Here is a 15,629-nt window from a genome sequence, read left to right as displayed (position 1 = left end):
TTGTGACGGCTGTTTTATTTAAACGTTGTAACAAAGAAAGTTAAGGGTATTGCGAAGAAAATGACATCTTATTTATTCAAATCCATTTTACGATGACAAAGTTACGGCAAAAATTCTTGAAGTAACTCGCACTACAAATAAAAAACGGTTTTCATTTTCTCCCAAAGAAAATAAAATAACTTGACGTGATCCCAACCGGAATAATTTTATTAATGTTACTTTGTAATAGATTAATAATTATGAATATTAATACTTAATATTAATATTAATACTTAATATTTATCGTGTAGTAGATCGGATTTGTTAAACATATCAGATTGTTATAGCACATCTAAAAGTTATTCAAAAGGCGTATAATGTAACGCGGCTTTTTATAAACTACTTTTCAAGTTTCTTCTGATAATCGGTTTTATTTATTATTATATCACGACCGTATAGCATCGTTTTAAAATAATTTAACGCTGTAAAATTCTCATAATTCATCCGATTCAACACCTACCGACGACATAATTAGGAAAAAGACAAAACCGCAACACTTATTACGATTTCCCTATCGAATATACATAATGTATTTTTCACAGCGACAAAAAGAATTTCATTAATTTATTAATATATTGCATCTGTCTCGGTCTTTCTTATGTCAGCGACACGTGTAAAATACTTGACGTACAAAAGGTACCGGTCAGATTTACTTTTCTGAACGCAAGTTCCCGAGTTTCTTTGATAAACAGATTAAAATTATCAACCTGTAACGGAATAGGATCGGTATTCTGATGGAGAATAGTACATTTGACTTGGAACATAATGTATCGCTTCTCTTTTTCTAGTAAGCCTGGCATAACCCACCGGGTCGGTCAAGTAGTGAACTCGTCATCCCAAATCAGATTTCGAAGTCGAGAGTTCTAAAGTTCAAATCCTAGTAAAGACACTTATTTTACACGGATTTGAATACTATACTAATCGTACATCGATACCGGTGTTCTTTGGCGATCGGATTTCAATTAACTATACGTCTCAGAAACGGTCGACCTGGACTGTACGACACGACATTTCATTTACATTCATACATATCGTCCTCATTCGTTCTCGGAAGTAATACCTGACTCTGGTGGTTCCAGAGGCTAAACAAAAAAAAAGAAAAAAGCAGATCCCAAAGTAAGTACTGTTATCGTGAAAAATTTCGGTTTTCAGATTTCAACAGAAATATCCATTTTGACCATCCCTGAATCCATTTTGATTAGTTTCGGCACGACACCTGCACGTACATATGTACTTATCTCGCATAACTCAAAAACGATTAGTCGTTTGTGTTGAAATTTTTGATTTAGGACTGTTGAAACAAAAGCGTCAAAAAAAGCCAATAATCCAAAAAAATTGGATTTTGGTTCTTTTTTTTAACTGTAGTAATAAGCCCTCATCGAGAGCTTTTCAACTATATATGTAGTTATTATCATTTTCAGCGGTACTTATTTTCATCGGTTCCAGAGTTATAGCCAAATAAAATTTTTATTAACGAAATACTTGGATCTTACAAGAGGAAGGCACATCGGTTCGAATCAGACTTCATCTGGTTTTTTTAACTTTTTTTTTAAATTTAAATATATCGATTTATTAATAATTATTAATCCCTAATTGTAAAAAAATGTTTACGATAAATAATAATTCAAAAATAATAAAAAAAGAATATAAAAAATTATTAGTAAAATAAATAATGTAATAAATAATAAAATAACATAATGGAGTAAGGCAGTGTATAAACGCATACAGTAATAACTATTCGGCCATTGCATATGGAAAAATGAAATTTTTATAAATGCTACAATTCATAACAATCTATTTTTTTATATGAGGCCACCATACTCAAACCCCCGTGGTCGGGACACTAAAAAGTTTAAATGGAAAGGGTAAGATTACACGTCATTTTTAAAAAACATAGTAAAACATTTCAAAATACAAAAGATACTGATAAATCGTATTTTATCTTTTATAAAACAGACAGACTGAAAATATTTGCAGGCGCTTACAAATAATCTATATTTAACTTATTTTGAATTTTCAGAACCGTTAAAATCAAACATAAGGTAATGAGGCTTTTGACACTTTTAATCGTATAAAGAATACAATTAAAAGATGGTAATCGTAAAAGCACGGAGGAAAACATTGATACCTGGATAAGTTTCTAATTAAAATCATTCTCTCAAATTTTAATTAAAATATTGGTAAAAGAATTGTTCAGATCACGTCAGTGGTTGTTGAGTTAGGATAATCTGCACACGCGCGTGCCCACACACACATGTATATATATATATATATATATATATATATATATATATATATGGTTTGTTACCGATTTAACAAAGTTATTAGGAAGAAATATGGCCGGTTTATGTACATTAGCAAAGAATGATATATGAAGCAACTAAAAAAAAAAAAAAAACTGTAACCGGAAGTGAGACATTAAAGCAATGTATCTATCTCTTTTTATAGTAGACAAAACACTGGACAGCTGTCCAGTGTAATATTAAAAAAAGTCAAGGTTAAAAGTTTCGTATATCACGTACATGTGTCATACGTTTTAATAAATATATCTGTAGAGAGAAAGAGAGAGGAGTGAGAGCGTTGTTTCTCGACATAAAGGATTTATTACATTTAACTAAGAAATCTGTTCTCTATTTTATTCTTCCCTTTCGGTTTTGTCTATGCGATCTAATTGTGTGTCATTCTGCTTCAATACAAACACACGCACGCGCGTAAGCAAAGCAAATAAAATGTTTAGACAGCAGAGTTTAAAGGAAAGGACTATTATAATAATTTTAATACTATACGAATATAATTTTATAAATGTGTCTTGATTAAATCTTTTTAAAAATTTCGCATTTCCAAGCGTACAACGTAGAAGGGATAAAATATTAAAAACCGCTAATTTTAATTAATTTAGTCTTATTATTATTTATTAACAATATTTATTACGTTTAATTGAGGAAACAAAAACAAGCAAAAGTTATCACCTTGCATTACGGTGCAAATGTGTACGTATATCGGGTTACTTGTTTGCAATAACTCGATTGTTTGTCAACGGAGTTTTAAAAATGGGGTATCATTTTGTTCAAAATAAAATCCTTAATAAATCTTTTAATAATTAAACATTTTATCAAAGAAATAATTACAGACATTGAAGAATAAATAATTAAAATAGCCTCCGTTTTGGAATTTTTGACGTGACGTTTTCAGAATAATTTATTTTTTAGAATAAAAAATTAAGTTTTCTAAATTTAATTAATGCAGGTTTACCGCTCCTGAAAAATGGTGAAAATCACAGAATGGCGTCCAGAAGGCAAACAAGGCAATATAGGACTTGCGTCGACATGAACGTTTTTGCTCCTTTTAGCGCCACTGAATCGGTTCTGGAGTTCGGCGAATACGTCCCGCAGCACCGTACGTATGATCTAATTATAAATATAATAGAGAGCTGTATATTTGTTATTTCAGTGGCCGATAAAAAATGAACTGACCTGTGCTCATAATTAATTTACGAATTTTTATATTCCACTGAATATTTTACATTCAATTTATACCGACGTGAATACATTTTTGAAATAAAATACATTTAACTAATTATAAAATCGATTTTAAAACTAAAAAAAAAAATAATAATAATAATAATTAAAAAACCGGTAAAATAATTAATAATGAATCTTAATTCTAATATATATTTAAATTAAACGTAATGTTTATAAAATATAATTTGAAGACAAAAATTATAAAAAAAAAAACGATATAACAAATAAACCGTTTTTAGAATCATTTACAGAATTGTTGAAAATGAAATAATATAAATATATATATATATATATTCCGACACATTAGGAAAAAAAATAATTACCTACTTTGAAGTAAAATATCAAGGAAACTTTTAAATAAATAGCAAAAAATTAAGTTTCTTTACTGTTGAAAAATATAAATAAAAGAAAAAAAAATTAACCACAATTCTATTATATTGACGGCATTTTTTTCGTTAGTTCCCGATAACCGCAAAATTACTGAACCGGAATAAAAAAATTTTACCTTAACTTTCTTATGACACCTGGAAAGTTAACCGCAGTTAAAATCTCATCTATCTCACTACTATGTAAATCGTAAAATAAAAAAGCTTATAAATAAAAATGTCGTTGTCTATGTTAATATCGACTTCGTCAGAAAACAATTATGTTTTTAACTAAATTTAATTCATCGTCTATAAAATATTATTTTATATCGATATCATAATATAGGTAAAAATAAATTAATTTAAAATAAAATTATAGGAAATGACGACTGTGACCGTTTACAAATTTACGACTGTACAGAGTAAGACTGAATGTTTTTAGTTCCTGAACTAAAAATATATATCTGGGTAAGCCATTTGGTTAGCTGGCATTTCTGCCGCCACCACCCCATTCGGTCGCCCTAGAGCATAGACCAAATGTACTGTGCCAATAAACGGCTACTGAGCCTCGAAACAGATTTGCGACCTCGTTATCCTAATTGCTCCTAATGAGCTCCTATCTTGCGTGAGCGGTTAAGCTGGGCGCCGTACAGCACCCGCCTATGTGTCCCTACCGCTCACTTGTCACATTAAAACTAAATCGGGGAGGCGCACCCCTTGTTACAATTAAAACAATAAAAGTTACAAATTAAAAGACGGCAATTTAAACCGCCACGCCTCGGTCGCTGTTTGCCAGCTAGTGCCTGTCCACCATTAAAGCGCTTGGAGCTTATTGGCTGATGGCAGCCATTATTTCCAGGAAGGTTTTCCACCGACACGCCACAGGAATCAATAAATCCCCATTAAAATTAAACTTAAACTACCGATGACGGTTGAACATCCCAACCTCCGACAATGCGGCTCACGCCACATTGACTCGCCGTTTATGAGCGGCCAGTTTTCCCCCTGACCTCTAAGTTCCAGGGTGGCCCGGTCTCTGGCCCCCCCAAGAGCAGGGCAGTCGAACATTAGGTGTTCGTTCGACTGGACTTCCCCACAGACGCACAACTCATCAGCCGCTAGGCGAAACCTGAACAGATATTGCATCAAATTCACGTGGTTGGTGAGCACTTGGGCACCCGCCGCCCTTAAAAATGAACTTGAGGCATACCATCCCCCCAGATCCTGTATAAATCTATACAGAGATCTTCCCTTAGACGTGGTGTGCCATTCATGCTGCCATGCCTCCATCGCGAGGCCCCAAAGCCTCTTCCGCAGGCGGGAAATGGGCAACTGTTCGAAATTTAGACCCGGTGCATTGTGATCACCGTTCCGTTCCGGTTCTAGCCCGGCCCGAAACCGTATCCCAAATACCTCGGTTTCCCGACCTCTTCGCAACTTCCACATGGCTGCTCGAACTTTCACCACTAAATCGATTGGGAGAGCCTTTCCCAATACGGTGGTAGCCTCATAGGAGGTTGTTTTAAAAACACCAGTGCATACAATTAAAGCTCTGCGCTGGGCACTCCTTAAATTTAGAAGCAGTGCTCTATTTCTGTCCAACCTATGCGCCCAAACTGGCGCCGCGTATGCGATCATACTCTCGAAGACACCTCGGTACACTAAGTACATTTGGCGACCAGAAAGCCCGTAGTCTTTCCGAGCAATCCGTCTAAGTTTGTGCATCACAGAGACAGCGTCCGCCGCAACTTGTTTAATGTGGTTGCTAAAAAGCAACTTATCATCAAACAAAACACCTAGGTACTTATGAACCCTTACTCGGCTGATTACACAGCCTTTATACTTAATGTGGGGGTTTCGACTGCATGATAATTTGTCTGCGCCCTTTAGAAGCATAAACTTCGTCTTGGGCACAGAAATCTTTAAATTTTGCATGTCCATCCAGCCTTCGGCGGTTGACAAAGCCGCCTGCGCTCAGGGTAAGCCATACCCGTAATCGGCATAGATTCGACTTTCAATAACGCCTACGTCACAAATAGAAAAAAACTTGTAGGGCTACTAAAATTTAAAATCGCAGGCAACGTAAAATCTACGCAAGAACGTTCTCAAAGACTTGAAATGCAACGCATACGCTCGGCTCAAAATCAAATGCAAGCTTTGAGAAATATATTAAGTTTAAATCGGTTTTTGAGTTCTTGAATCAGTTCAACGTCGTTCTGAACGCATTAAAAATTTGAATTCGGGAATCTGAATCTTACCTAACATTTTACTTTATCAGGAAATTTGAACGGCGATAAATCTTGAGATCAACAGCCCACACATAATTACTAAGAAACTATTCCAAATTTTTCAAGTTCTCTACGCATACAAATAAAATTTGAACATGATGAATCTTTTAAGGAAACAGTAATACTTATAAAATATTCTGACGAAGCAGATACGTCCGTGAAAATACTAACATCGAAGAAAAAAAAGTAAATTTGAATACTTTTAACTTCGGAGTCAAGAAATACGAGAAAAAAGTACGGGATGGTGGCTAGCTACTAAAATAATATTACATTTCAGATATATATTTGAATATTTGAGTCGAGCCAATATTTTTCTTTAATATATATATCTCAGTTCAGTTAAACGTATCGTTAATTTTAAAGTTATTTTTGCTGTTGATTAGCAAAAAGGGAATTCAGTAACTTTTACAAGCACTTAAATTATGAATTTCTTTTTTTCTTTTTTCCTGTTTAGCCTCCGGTAACTACCGTTTAGATAATTCTTCAGAGGATGAATGAGGATGATATATATGTATGAGTGTAAATGAAATGTAGTCTTGTACAATCTCAGTTCGACCGTTCCTGAGATGTGTGGTTAATTGAAACCCAACCGTCAAAGAACACCGGTATCCACGATCTAGTATTCAAATCCGTATATAAGTAACCGCCTTTACCAAGACTTGAACGCTGGAACTCTCGACTTCCACGCCGGTAAGAGTCCGCAGACGACGAAGTCGACGAACTACGTTTACGGTTCTAAACGTGACCTGACCTAAAAGCGAAGTAAAAACGTGGGGGGGGGGAAATTAAAAAATAAGCACGAAAACATTATATTTCAGTTCGATTAGATTTATAACAAAGAATACTTTCAAAATATACCTCGAATTTTGTCAGACAATTTATTTTTTCATTTCACAACCGCTGCGGGACTCGATATGTCATTTTTTTCATTTTTTAAGGTGACTTTACAATCGCGCCGTTATATAGCAGTACTTGATAGTACTAGATAGCGTACAAAAACTTGACAATGTACTGGAAAAAATAAAATTTAAAAGAAAATATACTACAGCTTGTTTTAATAGTAAATGCTGTTACTTTAATGAAAGTACTGAAGGTGAAACAATTTTTATAATTCCAATCGCTTCTTTAAAAAAAAAGTATAAGTTTACGAGAGATTATACAAATTTTATTAAAAAAGGAAAAATACGGTATGAAGTGTCAAAAAAAAAAATTGGCCGAGAAAATCAATAAATGTATATTGTTCTAGAAAGGCGATCAATTTTAATAATGAACCCGTTAGATAATAATAGTAATTCGTAAAAATAATAAAAGAATAATCTTAACAAAACGCAGTGATATCCAAAAAAAATTACAATTTTATTGTAAACCGTACGGTAAGAGTCTCGCAGATACCATTTCTTCCGCTCAAAAAAGAAAAATTTCTGTAATATAAATAAAACTGTTTTTAACAAAACGATACCGATATCAGAAAAGGTAAGACGCTACATTTCTATTATCAAAATCTGTTATTAATTTAAAATTTTGTTTTAAAAAAAGTTAAATATTTGTAATAGACGACAGATATACACAATAGATAACAAACAATGTTTAAGCGTTCTATATAATAAGCAAAAAATAGAACAATTTGTTACAAAACTCTTACCGGCCCGATTTTATTTATTAAACAACGAATAATACATATCACATTTAGAGAAATTATACAATCAATATCGGTATCGTTTTGTTAAAAACAATTTTATTTATATTTCAGAAATTTTTGTTTTTTTCGGCGGAAGAAATGGTATCTGGGAGACTCTTACCGTACGGTTTATAATTTAATTGTTTTTTTTTTTCGTATTTTGCTTTTACTCAGCTTTCATTAAAGCTATTTATTTTTGTATTTTGTTGTACAATTTAATATTTTTATTTTGTACTTTTGTAGGCCTACAAAGCTCAAAAGAATATTAGGTTTTTGGAATAGGAAATTAAAAAAAAAACACTTAACCTATATAAACGAGAAAAAAAAATCGTACACACCTCTAATATGAACAGAAATAAACATTTCGTCATAAAAATATTTACTTTAAAACAACAGAAATTTCATTGTCATATGACATTAAAACTCTTACGTAAAATTAATTACGATTAAAATCCTTTAATTCAAGGATTAAAATCCTTAAAATCACGAGAACTATGGCTGTCACTTTCATCTACATTCGGTATAAAAGGTTGTACGTCACTCAGTAACGACATATTCGTCAAGTGCTGCTCGTGGAGTTTTTCGGCACGATTAATATACTTTTTCCAGCCTCAAACGGTAATATTTTTTTAACGCGTTTAATACCGATTCTTTTACGTCTTTAACCGTAAACCTTTTTACGTTTGATGCCACCTTATCTCTTTCTTTCTTTTTCCTGTTTAGCCTCCGGTAACTACCGTTTAGATAATACTTCAGAGGGTGATATGTATCAGTGTGAATGAAGTGTAGTCTTGTACATTCTCAGTTCGACTGTTCCTGAGATGTGTGGTTAATTGAAACCCGACCGCCAAAGAACACCGGTATCTACGATCTACTGTTCAAATCCGTATAAAAATAACTGGCTTTACTAGGACTTGAACGCTGGAACTATCGACTTCGAATTTTGTAATCTTGCCGGTTTTTTCCTAGGTCGATAATAAAAACTAGAAAGCTTGTTTGTAAATCTGAATAAAAAACGGAAAACTCTATAGCATGTGAAATATACTGTATTTAATCAGGATTTGAATCAGGGACGTCCCAGGGTCCTGCCGTGAATATCATCGGTTTGGTATTTGCTTCATGTATTCTGGTCGTGCGATCGTCTAAGGTTTTTACCTTCGATATTTACTTACAATATAAATTACCGATTCTGGGAACCTTAAACGGAAAGTCGACCGTTTTTGCTCAAAAATTACTATCGGCTTCTTTCATCTTCGATTTATTTTATATCGCTTTCTTTCGCATTTAGTCGAACCGGTTAATTTTCAATTCATTTTCTAACACAATTTAAAAACGATATTTTTGGCTTACTTGCTTTCTTATTGTCAATGTTTGTGCCCACGCCACCTTACAACCTTTCACCGGTTGAAATTTTACTGTCCAAATAATATATATATATATAAAATGAGTGTTTTATTATTTTTTTTATAAAAGTACTGGAGATGGACACTGCATTCTCGTCTCGCTTCTTAACTGTTTTGCAGATTTTCTTTTCGGTCTTTTATTTTAAACCCAAGCTACCTGAGTTTTGTTCAGATTATAAATAATTTTAAATTCTCTATATTTTAACTTTATATTCTTTACAAGTTTTTCAGTCTTCTTCCAAGGGATATTTCCAAATACCTACTTAACAAATTCCATGTACGTTGCTTTACTTATATTTATCCTTCTTTACTAGATAGATTTCAATAATTAAAATCGTCTTTCTCTTTTTTCAAACTAAATAAATTTTCATCAAACATCGCATCGATTGTAAATATTTGACGTCTGCTTTAAGTAAATATAAAGTATAAAATAATAAATATTATCAGAAATGTATACGCGATTTTACGTGAAATAAAAATCATCGCTGAAACAATCATTATCAAGATAATAAGGTGTGAAGTAGTTTCCGGTTGCTTTATCGAATAGAAAAAAAAGCCTTTACCTGCAGTCCTCAGACTCAGACTTTTCGTGTTGTGGCACTTACCACGCTACATGTTCCCCCTTCCGTTATAACTTATCCGAATCGACCTCTAGTAGAGGGAAAAGTCGGTTTTCAAGCGTATCGAGACACGTTGTTCCCACAAAAGTGTTCTCTAAGAAAAAAATATTGACCGTACACCTTTTCCCCCGAAACCGCACAAAAAATATAACTTTGGAAGAGTCTCTCTCATGCTGTCCAAATTCACGCGGCATCTTTCCGTACCCCGTCATTCTAATATCGATCGTAGCGGTTCACCTTCCCGCTTAAATGAAAAGTAGCATCGTCATTAAACACTAAGCGCGTTACAAAATAGTCATCTTCTTCCTCCGCCTTATTAAGGACGAATTCACAAAATTCGGTGTTTTTGGTGTCACCTTCATAAAGAGATTGCGCTAACCGAATCCTGTACGGTTTCGTAAGCAAACGACACACAAAACAAACCGGATAGACTTTCTGAGAACGTTTACTTTTCTACCGGCACGGCGAGTTTATTTTCGGGGGCTGCTGCCGTACTCGCTATGGAAATCACACCGAACAGTAAATACGAACTCACGCTGTGCGAGAACAAGCGTGATTTCTGTCGTGAAGTCGCCATTTTTTCTAACGTTGAAGCGAACGAAGTTCTGGAGCTACCCGGCGGCAACCTCGTGAAATTCGAGAGTTCCCGCTTTTTGTAACGGTACTTTGCTCGATCAAAACGGACTAAAAGCTAAATAGTTATGAAATTTCAAAATCGGATGATCTTTTAGAAACACGCATATTATTTAACAGAAACTGTACTTACGTAAGAAGATATTACAGTTATAGAAGCATCTTATGTAAAGTTATATTTGGAGTATGCGTAAGTACGGATGAAACACCGAGACTAAGAAAAAAAAAGAGGCTTAGGAGATTTCAAATGTGAAATTGAAGAAAAAAACAAATTAACAACGAATCTGAAATCTTTAGATCTGCTGTCTGATGAAATAAGATAACAAAATGCGTCTCAAACTTGACTTCCGTAACAGAAAGATAATGAATATCTCAGCTTTTCGTTTGGAAAGTACTGAATTCAAATTCCGGTCAGGATCGATTTTTTTTTTCGTATAAAATTTCAATCGTTTATTTTCACGCTTATATAGCTAATTAATTTATCGACTAAAAAAATAATAAAATCTTGAAAGTAGAATCGAGAGTAGTATCGACGTGGTAAATTCACCAGAATAATAAGTACAAAACAAATAGCGCAATAATCTTCTTATCGACATAGGTAACAAATTTTTCAAAATTTGGGAGATATAGGAGACGGGTCTTTTAGTTTAATGAAATATAATCGAAAAAATAATCGGTCACGATTTATTTAATGTAGAAATGAATTTACAAATAATCTACATAGATAATCTATATTATTTAATCTATAGTATTTAATTTCCGATGAAATATAGCATCTTTCATCAGAAATTCCAGTACCTCTGTTTTGACGCGCTTCATTTCATACAGAAGAAATTTATAAATTGAAATCGCTAGAAATTAACTTGAAGTTTGCAATTAGTTATCATTTTTTATTTTAGCTAGTATTTAACGAAGAATTCGCTAATTAACTAAATTACATTAAAGCGGTTGTTTTTGAGAAAAAAATTACAGCATATATTTAGCATAACACCGATTATGTAAAATCAAAGAGTGCGCCTAAGAAGTTCTGTTCCTATCCCGATGTAATTAAGTATAAAGTTGTTTTCGTCTAGACGGTAAAATTATTTCAGACGGTGACAGGACAACAGACCTGTATTAAATCTACAAATATTTTGCACTGATAATGCATTATACAATTAATATCAAGAAAGGTTAAGGATGGAAATACATCGATAAAAAAATAACTCTTATAATACCGGATAAATCAAAGAAAATAGAGGTAAAACTTTAATTAGAGCGACAAATAAAATAAAATCAGATGCGGTGAGTCTATATTAGTTCTTAGAAATATTAAATATCTGCATCGATGATCGGTAGATTAAATAAAATTCAAAAAAATAAACAGCTAAAAGGCATTGAGCGCATATTACACAGCGATGAAAAAAACGAATTAAAAAATCATTGAAAACGGAATATTATTTTTTTCTGTAAAAGAGAATATTTTAATTAAATTAACGGGGAAAAAGATTTAACTAGATCTTATTAAGAACAACAGCAGAAAAATAATTAACTCCTTTCTTGTACTCCAAAGAACAAGTAAACTGTTCTATAGCCCGATTCGATAAAATACAGGTAATTTTGTTTTTTTTTTCTTTAGAATAAGTGACTACCGAATAGTGTGATGTTAAATAAAAATACAAGGATAAATTAGAATTGATCGTACAACGGTAAAGATGTTTGCTACTTACGAGCGCAAAATAAAGAGCACACGGGATACATTTGTTTCTTGAAAGCCTTTCATTTTGATGAAAAAGGAATGAAATAAATTTTAATCGATACATTTAGGTGATTTTTCTTACTCGTCAGATTATTTTTTTTTTTACAGAAAATTCTGCGAAGAGGGTTAAAATTAACGATAACATTTTGAGGCAGATTATTAATAGGCGGTTAAGAAAAGCAAAAGAACTAAGGGGGTTTCCTACGTTCTATAATTTGGAGTAGGGACTACATTTCTATGGATGTTATAACAGAGAAATAAAGAATATCTGATGTCAGTAATGTGTGACCGTAATCGGTTTTAAGTAATTCCTTTATTATCGTAATAGCTATGACGATTTAACAATAAGTCATAAATCTGCGGTAGAGGGATGGCCGAGAAGGTTAATCTTAACACAAATTTTGAGTTAGGAGTTTACCTCCTTTATAACTAATTACCTAAAAGGAGGAGAAAATACACCTCGTATTGTTTGCTTTCATAAGACTATATTTACATTAAATATATTTCCTAGATAGGCTTGACGTTAAGATTAATTATAATTTTTACGTTCGAAGAACCAGACATGGACACTAACATCACAACGCAGTGATGTTTACTAACCCACCGAATCGATCTAGTGGTGAACGCGTCTTCCTAAATCAGCCGATTTGGAAGTCGAGAGTTCCAGCGTTCAAGTCCTAGTAAAATCAGTTACTTTTATACGGATTTGAATACTAGATCGTGGATACCGGTGTTCTTTGGCGGTTGAATTTCAATTAACCACGCATCTCAGGAACGGTCGAATTGAGACTGTACAAATACCTCATTTACAGATACATATCTCTCTGAAGTAATACCTGGACGGTAATTCCCGGAGGCTAAACAGGAAAAAGAAAGAAAAAGATGGGTTACCCGAAAATGTTCGGTATTTATAACGAATCCTACGATTAGCCGTAGGATATTGAAATTTTAGATTAGGGCTGTTGTAACATTAATTGTGGACCACACTTTTCGATTGCGATCGAAATTAAAATAATATTTTAATTTATGAAATGTTTGGATCTTAAAGGGAAGGCTCATCGATTCCAATCACACTTCATAACGTTTTTTTATTTTAATTTTTTATTTATTTTTTTAACATTCATTTTTTTAGTTTAAATATATTGCTTTAATATATTAACCCATTATTTAAAAAAAAAATTACAATAATAAATACAATAAATTACTATTCAATAATAATAATATATATGAAAAAAAAATCAGAAGTTATTAGTGAAATAAAATTTTATGGAATTTTAAAAATGTGTATATCTAATAGATTTGGTGAAGTGTCTGATTATTTAATATTAATTGAAAATTATAATATATAATCGTATTATTTTTGGATTTTCTACTTTAATTTCTGTTTAATTTTATTTACATTAATTAAAGTTAATTACAGACTGACTGAAAAATAGACCCTCATAAGAACAACAACATATACACTGAGACATGCATGCCCGATCTTTAATAAGGTGCAAAAAATTTGTATCTTTTAGTTCATTACTCTTCTGATATTGTCGCACAATATTCTTGCCAAGTCGGAGCTGATCGTCATTTCGTTTATTTGTTTTTTGTTGGCGATCGTTTAATCGCTCTTTGATTTCATATAATTCGTTATATTATACTTAAAAATTTACGGGCGATGTACTGTATATAGATATTTTGAAATAAAATTAATAGAAAAATGAAGAACGGCAAAGTTAAGATCGTCCAAGGTGAAACGATAATCGACAGAAAAATATCATTATCGGCCATAATGATGTACCGCAACGAAAACTTAACAGAAAATTTTGAAGAAATGAAGCTTCAGTACATCGGTAATAAACACGCGGATGAAAAATCGCTCGATCAGGAGAGAGAGTTAATAGATACTAGGTCGATAAGGGGAAAAGCACAGATCGGGAATATTCTAACATCAGGGTATGGAGTAGGGAAAATTAGTAATCTCAGTTAATTTTTAAAATTTCAAAATACGATTTTGAGTTCTAAAAATTCAAAAAATAAACGATATATGGGATGTATCTTATTTAGAAAAAGGAGGGCTAAGAGAGTAGGATAATCGACTGTATGAATAATATGTAACTGATATTTTATGCGACTGGAATAGTATCGACAAAAATTAGAATAAGGAAAAACAAGTTTTTTTTGTCTTCAGTCATTTGACGGGTTTGATGCAGCTCTCCAAAATTCCCTATCTAGTCTAGTGCTAACAAAAAGTAATGGAAATATTTATGCTCATTTGAAATAATATCGATCGAGAAATAAATTGTGAAGATTTTATTATTTAATCTAGCGATACAAATAAGAATTGTAAATATGTTTCTTTAGATGTTAATGAAAATTTAATTAAACAGATATAACAGAGATGCAGTATTTTTTGTCAAGTGTGCCGCAAAAGGAAAAAATAAAAATTATTAAGTATGTGGTCAAGGTCGCAGACAGCAACGTCGCCAGTAGTTTTGTCGATTTCGCAATACCGGCTAGAATTTGTCAACAAATGTGAACTTACCAACGAATTACACACGCAAGACTATTATTAATAGTAATAATTGGTGGGGAAGACGATGTTACCAATCTATCGAACATTTCTGTTCGTGAGGCGAGTACATAAACATCGGTTGTGGAGTGTAAATCTTTTGTTATCGATAAATCATCGCGCTAAGCTCTTTACAAGATTTACGTTATATAAATATTTTATTTAATTCTTACTTACGGTTCGCGGCTGTTTCTGGATTGCCGGAATATAATAAAAAAAAGGTAAAATTAGATTTTATTATTTTTGTATTTGCGAATGTAATGTGTATTCGCGATGTAACTCTTCTTGCGATTCTGGTATATAATTATAAATTTAACAAACTTTAAATAGCGTTTATGCGATTTATTATGTTGTTCTTTTATCTTACGTAACCGCTACCCGATCAGACCATCAGGAAACGATAACGAAAAGACTTTAAGGAATAGGAACGTATCTCATCGATCCCAATAATAGTAAAATTTTATATAGAAATAACCCACTACTGTACGCAAGAAAGAGTTGCAGGAATCCAGATTTTTAGACGTTAGCGAATTAAATTTTTATAAGGCTCGTATTTATGTATTGTATTGTAATCAGCAGCTCCCGGGTATTTTTGGGTGAAGGAGGAGTTAGTATTTAGCATATGCAAGCGTATTCCTGGAATAGTAGTAATTCTAACAGATATTACGTTAAAGTCTAGGTTTTTTATTTTTATATAATTCTTGCACTAACTACATAGCAGTGACTGAGATGCGCAGAGCAGCATGGCGCATCACGTGTCCCCTCTGCACCAATAGCAACAGAGTAG

General features: G+C 32.7%; 1 protein-coding gene across 2 annotated transcripts in view; it reads left to right on the top strand.

Annotated features, from left to right (window-relative positions):
• Nucleotides 1-14,787: 14,787 nt before the first annotated feature.
• The window catches only part of LOC142325612 (uncharacterized), a 68,745-nt gene continuing 67,903 nt past the window's right edge, over nucleotides 14,788-15,629 (top strand). The window contains exon 1 of one of the 2 annotated variants that reach the window (XM_075367579.1): nucleotides 14,788-15,063. The gene's annotated coding sequence lies outside the window, so the exon portion shown is untranslated. The remainder of the gene's footprint in view (nucleotides 15,064-15,629) is intronic. The other variant, XM_075367578.1, reaches the window with a different exon arrangement.

The sequence above is a fragment of the Lycorma delicatula genome, chromosome 5 (assembly GCF_047948215.1).
Source record: "Lycorma delicatula isolate Av1 chromosome 5, ASM4794821v1, whole genome shotgun sequence".
Taxonomy (NCBI): domain Eukaryota; kingdom Metazoa; phylum Arthropoda; class Insecta; order Hemiptera; family Fulgoridae; genus Lycorma; species Lycorma delicatula.
The sequence above is the reverse complement of the archived record's forward strand: the minus strand, read 5'-3'. Positions and strand labels throughout refer to the sequence as shown.